General features: G+C 40.1%; 1 long non-coding RNA gene across 1 annotated transcript; it reads right to left on the reverse strand.

Annotated features, from left to right (window-relative positions):
- Nucleotides 1-1,188: 1,188 nt before the first annotated feature.
- LOC118361662 (uncharacterized) lies at nucleotides 1,189-5,914 on the reverse strand. Its single transcript, XR_004821035.2, has 3 exons — nucleotides 5,596-5,914; nucleotides 1,935-2,105; nucleotides 1,189-1,477 (listed from the first exon to the last, which is right to left on the reverse strand). It is a non-coding gene; the product is annotated as an uncharacterized LOC118361662 (long non-coding RNA).
- Nucleotides 5,915-6,313: the final 399 nt, after the last annotated feature.

Raw genomic sequence — 6,313 nt, forward strand, 5'->3', positions numbered from 1 at the left:
CTGACATTGCAAATGAGATCCTTTATAGCAAAGACACACAGACAGCATTGGCTATAAATTATCGTTCAGCTTTGTCGCCTAAACTACGTTCTTATCTCGCTCTTGGTACCACTCAGGACCATAAAAACAAAACTTCCCCAACAGGTATATATCAAATACAGCCCTCCTGGACAAGATCACAGAGACAGTGACTGGCACACAGACATTGTGGAGCCAAGAGATTGTTTTGTTTCCCCATCAATCATCCCTTAACATGGTTTAAAAGATATGTTTACATATGAAGACAAGCTTGACCTCTCCTGCCCAAGTAACTGACCCCATGACAGAGAAAGGATAACTGCAAATGGCCACCACTATAGTACAACAAGATACATTCTAAATGAGAAGTAACTCACAAGCATATCATGAAAATAAAACATTTTATCTATGTTACAACTATTCTGATTAATCCCCAACAAAGTAATCGCGAAAAAAACAGGCCTTATTTTAGTGCATTTTTCACCCTGCCAGCTCCTATTAGTTCTATTGAGCACCGTGGCGCCAATTCGCCTTCCGAACGTTCTATTCCCAGCTTATTATTCAACGTCACAATGCCTGCTTCACTATTGTTGACAATGAGACCTGCTCACGTCATTTTATAGTTAAAATGCAAATAACAAAGAATATTGGAACTCCGCGGTCTTCCCATTGTTTCCTAGGAGAAAAATATAGGAGTCTGTCTATTTTGCCAAATATCTCGCAATGTGAATATTTAGATTTCTTTCAAGTCGGATGCCATTTTAATCATGAGGATCTCCTCTAATTATATAAGCTTGGGTAGCTAGTTCGGTCGTCATCAAATGCTACCCCCAAAATACTTTTCACTGAGCTCCCCCCATTGTTTTCCTATGGAGAGGCATGGTCTATTTCGTCAAATATCTCACTGTGTATATTTTGTTTTTTTCAAGTCGGGTGTAACAGGCATGAAATGGATAGATAGTGAGGTGCACGCTAATAGCGTTTCAAATCAGTGATGGTACTCGCTCTGAGACCTTGAAGTAGTTTTTCCCCTTGCTCTAGAAGGGCCGTGGCTTTTGTGGAGCGATGGGTAACGATACGTGTGAGGGCGGCTGTTGTCAATGTTGTCACGAACCCGCTCAAAGCCCGTAACTAAAGGGAGACAACGTGGAGATAAGGAGTAACAAAACATATATATTTATTAAATAAAGTAAACTAAGTACAATATACAATGGTGTGTGTAATCAGTAATCAGTAGTGTAAGTGAGTGTTTTGCACGCATGAATGTGATGGAGGGTGTTGAAAGTTGCTAAAACAAACAACCAAAACAACACCAAGAAACACAACAAAATCCATAAAGGTGTCTGCTTGGAGAGAGTCTATTCCATAAATGGGGAAGTGGTGTATTTATCCTGGGACACACCAGGCCCAGGTGTTTCCCATGTAGCTGACGACCCTCCCAACTCCGTCCACCGGCATCCTAATAAGGAAACAAGAACAAAGAGAGAATAAGGCAGACAGAGTGGGAGGGTCATCACAATGTGTACAGAGGGTCCCTAGTTTGAGCCCAGGTATGGGCAAGGAGAGGGACGGAAGCAAAACTGTTACACAGGCACCATTTTAAACTCTTGAGTGTAGGGGGCACAGTTTATAGGAGATAGATTCTCTTATACCTCCTAAATTCACATTTCTATCTTAACAAAAATATTTTCCTAGTTGATCATATTTAATATACAACATTAAGGATGGAGACTTCGGACCTGTAGTGTAAATACTTTAAGTTACAGTATTTCTTCCATTTGTAATGACATCAAAAAACAATTTGACTGTCACGCCTGCTCCCACTCCCCCTCCCTGACGCTCGAGGGCACCAGGCTGCCCATCATTATGCACACCTGTCACCATCATTACGCACATCAGCGCTTCATTGGACTCACCTGGACTCCTACACTTTGTTGATTGCCCCTCCATATCTGCCTGTTCCTCAGTCTGATCCCAGTGTCAGCATTAACGTCGGGCTCCCACGCCTCAGCCGGCTCGTCGGGCTCCCACGCCTTACATTTATGTGTTGGCTTTCTTTTTTCTTTAACCTGTAGTGACACCCAATCCTGTGAACGGGACCGTTGTCATCATCTGACATTAATTAGCATAACGCAACGGTCATAAATCTTCCTAGAAAATATTCCTATTCATGAAAATCACAAGTGAAATAAATTGGAACACAGCTTAGCCTTTTGTTAATCACCCTGTCATCTCAAACTTTCAAAATATCCTTTACAGCCAACGCTAGATAAGCATTTGTGTAAGTTTATCATAGCCTAGCATAGCATTATGCCTTGCTAGCAGCAGGCAACCTTGTCACGGAAATCAGAAAAGCAATCAAATCAAATTGTTTACCTTTGATGAACTTCGGATGTTTTCACTCACGAGACTCCCAGGTAGACAGCCAAAGTTCATTTTTTCCCAAAATATTATTTTTTGTAGGCGAAATAGCTCCATTTGTTCTTCACATTTGGCTGAGAAATCACCACAACGCCAAAAAATATTCCAGATTAGCTCCATAAGACAGAAACATGGCAAACGTTGTTTAGAATCCATCCTCAAGGTGTTTTTCTAATATTATTTGATATTTGTTTTTCACTAGGACCGATTGGAATAATGGCTACCTTTGCATTTTATGCGAGAATCTCTCGGAGCCAACATGTGACCACTTACGCAATGTGGCCGCCTATGGCTATTCTTCAACAGAAATGCGTAAAACTACGTCACAATGCTGTAGACACCTTGGGGAATACGTAGAAAGCGTAAGCTCGTTGATGGTACATTCACAGCTGAATAGGGAGTCATTGGAACGCAGCGCTTTCAAAACCTGGGGCACTTCCGGATTGGATTTCTCTCAGGCTTTCGCCTGCAACACTGTTATACTCACAGACAATATCTTTACAGTTTTGGAAACGTTAGAGTGTTTTCTATCCAAAGCTGTCAATTATATGCATATTCTCCTGACAAAATATCCCATTTAAAATGGGAACTTTTTAATTTCCAAAAATGAAAATACTGCCCCCTAACACCAAGAGGTTAACTTCTTGACGCTACTCATCCCGGTACCGGGACAATTGTCATCAACAACTGCTGAATAGCATAGCGTCACAGTCAAATAATAGTACTAAATATTACTAAAAAATATTCATATTCATGAAATCACAAGTACAATATTGCAAAACACAGTTTTGAGTGAGCAGGATTTTTGAGGCTCTGTTTTTCATTGTCTCCTTATATGGCTGTGAAAGCGCCAGGAATGAGCCTGCCCTTTCTATCGTTTCTCCAAGTTGTCTGCAGCATTGTGACGTATTTGTAGGCATATCATTGGAAGATTGGCCATAAGAGACTACATTTACCAGGTGTCCGCCCGGTGTCCTTTGTTGAAATTGCTGCGTAATCTCCAAGCTGCTCGCATTCATCCATGTGATTGAGACAGAGAGAATTCCAGGAACGATATATCATGAAAAGATATGTGAAAAACACCTTGAGGATTGATTCTAAACAACGTTTACCATGTTTCAGTCGATATTATGGAGTTAATGTGGAAAAAAGTTTGGCGTTTTGATGAATGAATTTTTTTTGGTAGCCAAACATGAAGCAGAAAACAGACAGATTTCTCCTGCACAAATAATATTTTAGGAAAAACTGAACATTTGCTATCTAACTGAGAGTCTCCTCATTGAAAACATCAGAAGTCCTTCAAAGGTAAATTATTTCATTTGAATGGTTCTGGTTTTTGTGACAATGTTGCCTGCTGAATGCTAACGCTAAATGCTAACGCTAGCTATCAATAGCAATCAATACGGTTACACAAATGCTTGTTTTGCTATGGTTGAGAAGCATTTTTTGAAAATCTGAGATGACTGTTGTTAACAAAAGGCTAAGCTTGAGAGCTAGCATATTGATTTCATTGCAGTTGCGATTTTCATGAATAGTTAACGTGTTATGCTAATGAGCTTGCGGATAGATTTACACAATCCTGGATACAGGTTTTTTTCTTAGCTAAACGTGATGCACAAAACGGACCGATTTCTCCTGCACAAATAATATTTTAGGAAAAACTGAACATTTGCTATCTAACTGAGAGTCTCCTCATTGAAAACATCAGAAGTCCTTCAAAGGTAAATTATTTTATTTGAATGGTTCTGGTTTTTGTGAAAATGTTGCCTGCTGAATGCCAACGCTAAATGCTATGCTAACGCTAAATGCTGTTACACAAATGCTTGTTTTGCCATGGTTGAGAAGCATATTTTTGAAAATCTGAGATGACAGTGTTGTTAACAAAAGGCTAAGCTTGAGAGCTAGCATATTTATTTCATTTCATTTGCGATTTTCATGAATAGTTAACGTTGCGTTATGGTAATGAGCTTGAGGCTGTATTCACAATCCCGGATCCGGGATGGCTCGACGCAAGAAGTTAAGTAGCTAGGTCACGAAAAACAATCAAAACAATTGTTCACCTTTGATGATCTTCAGATGTTCTCTCACGAGACTCCCAGTTACACAACATATGTTCCTTTTGTTCCATAAAGATTATTTTTATACCCAAAATACCGACGTTTGTTTGTCGCGTTATGTTCAGAAATCCACAGGAAAGAGCGGTCACGACAACAGACAGTATATTCCAAATAATATCCATAATACAGAAACATGTCAGTTTTTTATAATCAATCCTCAAGTTGTTTTTAAAATATATATTCGATAATATATCAACCGACTGTAGTTTTCAATAACAGCGGGAGAAACAATGGCTGCTTTACTCAGTTGCTCACTCAGAGCCCCCACCTGTCCACTTACGCAATGTGATCCTTCACGCTCATTTAAAAAAAATAAAAGCCTGAAACTATGTCTAAAGACAGTTGACACCTTAGGGAAGCCATAGAAAAAGGAACCTGGTTGATGTCCCTTTAAATGAAGGATAGGCATGAAGAGGCACTTCCTGATTGGATTGTCCTCAGGCTTTCGCCTGCAATATCAGTTCTGTTATACTCAGACAATATTTTTACAGTTTTGAAAACGTTAGTGTTTTCTATCCTAATCTGACAATTATATGCATATTCTAGTTTCTGCGGCTGAGAAATAGGCAGTTTCAAATGGGTACGTTTTTTTAGCCAAAAATGAAAATACTGCCCCCTACACACAAAGGTTAATAATGACTCATTTGTAGTAGTCATTGAGTGAATACTGTAGCTAAAAATGTAATCAGTTGGATTAAGTAGTAGGCCTACTTGAAATGCTGTTCTAGGTTAATTTACATTACTCAGACTCTGTCAGGTCTTAACAGCAAGTGGAGAGAACCTTTAATACATATTTAACCTGTAGCATGAGCAATATAATTAATGTTCCTTGCCCTGAGTGCTCAGGGCAAGATCACCGCAGGTCTTCTAGGTGGAATGCCTTGTGACTGACAGCCTGCCATGAGCATTGGTTGTTCTGTGTCTGTTAGTCTGGTGAAGTCAGTGACCTACTATAGCTTTAGCCCTCAGCTTACCCTTTTCACCTGATGCTCTTTTCTTCTAGCTGTAATTTCAACCATGTCTCCACCTGTCTACTCACTCTGTCACGGCTGTCGTCTGGAGATAAATAGGAGGAGTTGGAAGGATCGGAGGACCAAAATGCAGCGTGGTATGTGTTCATCGTGATTTTAAATAACAGCGAACACTTGAACAAACTACACAAAACAATAAACGACTGTGACGCTATATACGAACTGTGCTGACACAAGCAACTAACATAGACAATCACCCACAACCCACAATGACAAAACAGGCTACCTAAATATGGTTCCCAATCAGAGACAATGACTAACACCTGCCTATGATTGAGAACCATATCAGGCCAAACACAGAAACAGACAAACTAGACATCCAACATAGAATGCCCACTCAGATCACACCCTGACTAAACAAAACATATAAACATACAAAGCTAACTATGGTCAGGGCGTGACACACTATTTCTCCCTCCATCCTGCCAACATCCTGATGAGAATTGTGTTGAGCTATTGGTCAGCCCTTGCTCTCAAGAAACCAACGCATTAACAAGGCATTCTGCCTTATCCCAAGGATTCTCAGCTATAAGCACTGCTTACTGTTGGGACCATGTGAACTAGAATCTCAACACTGTTTGAACGTTTGGAAATGTCAATAATCATCGCTTGCGACACGGTTTTCAAAACATATGGATCTGTGTGCCTCCAGCCAATGAACTACACTTTGTCTGCAGTTCTGCTTACACACGTGTTCGAGCATGTCTTGCTCTTGTCGATGCTCTT

Source organism: Oncorhynchus keta, chromosome 2 (assembly GCF_023373465.1).
Source record: "Oncorhynchus keta strain PuntledgeMale-10-30-2019 chromosome 2, Oket_V2, whole genome shotgun sequence".
NCBI lineage: Eukaryota > Metazoa > Chordata > Actinopteri > Salmoniformes > Salmonidae > Oncorhynchus > Oncorhynchus keta.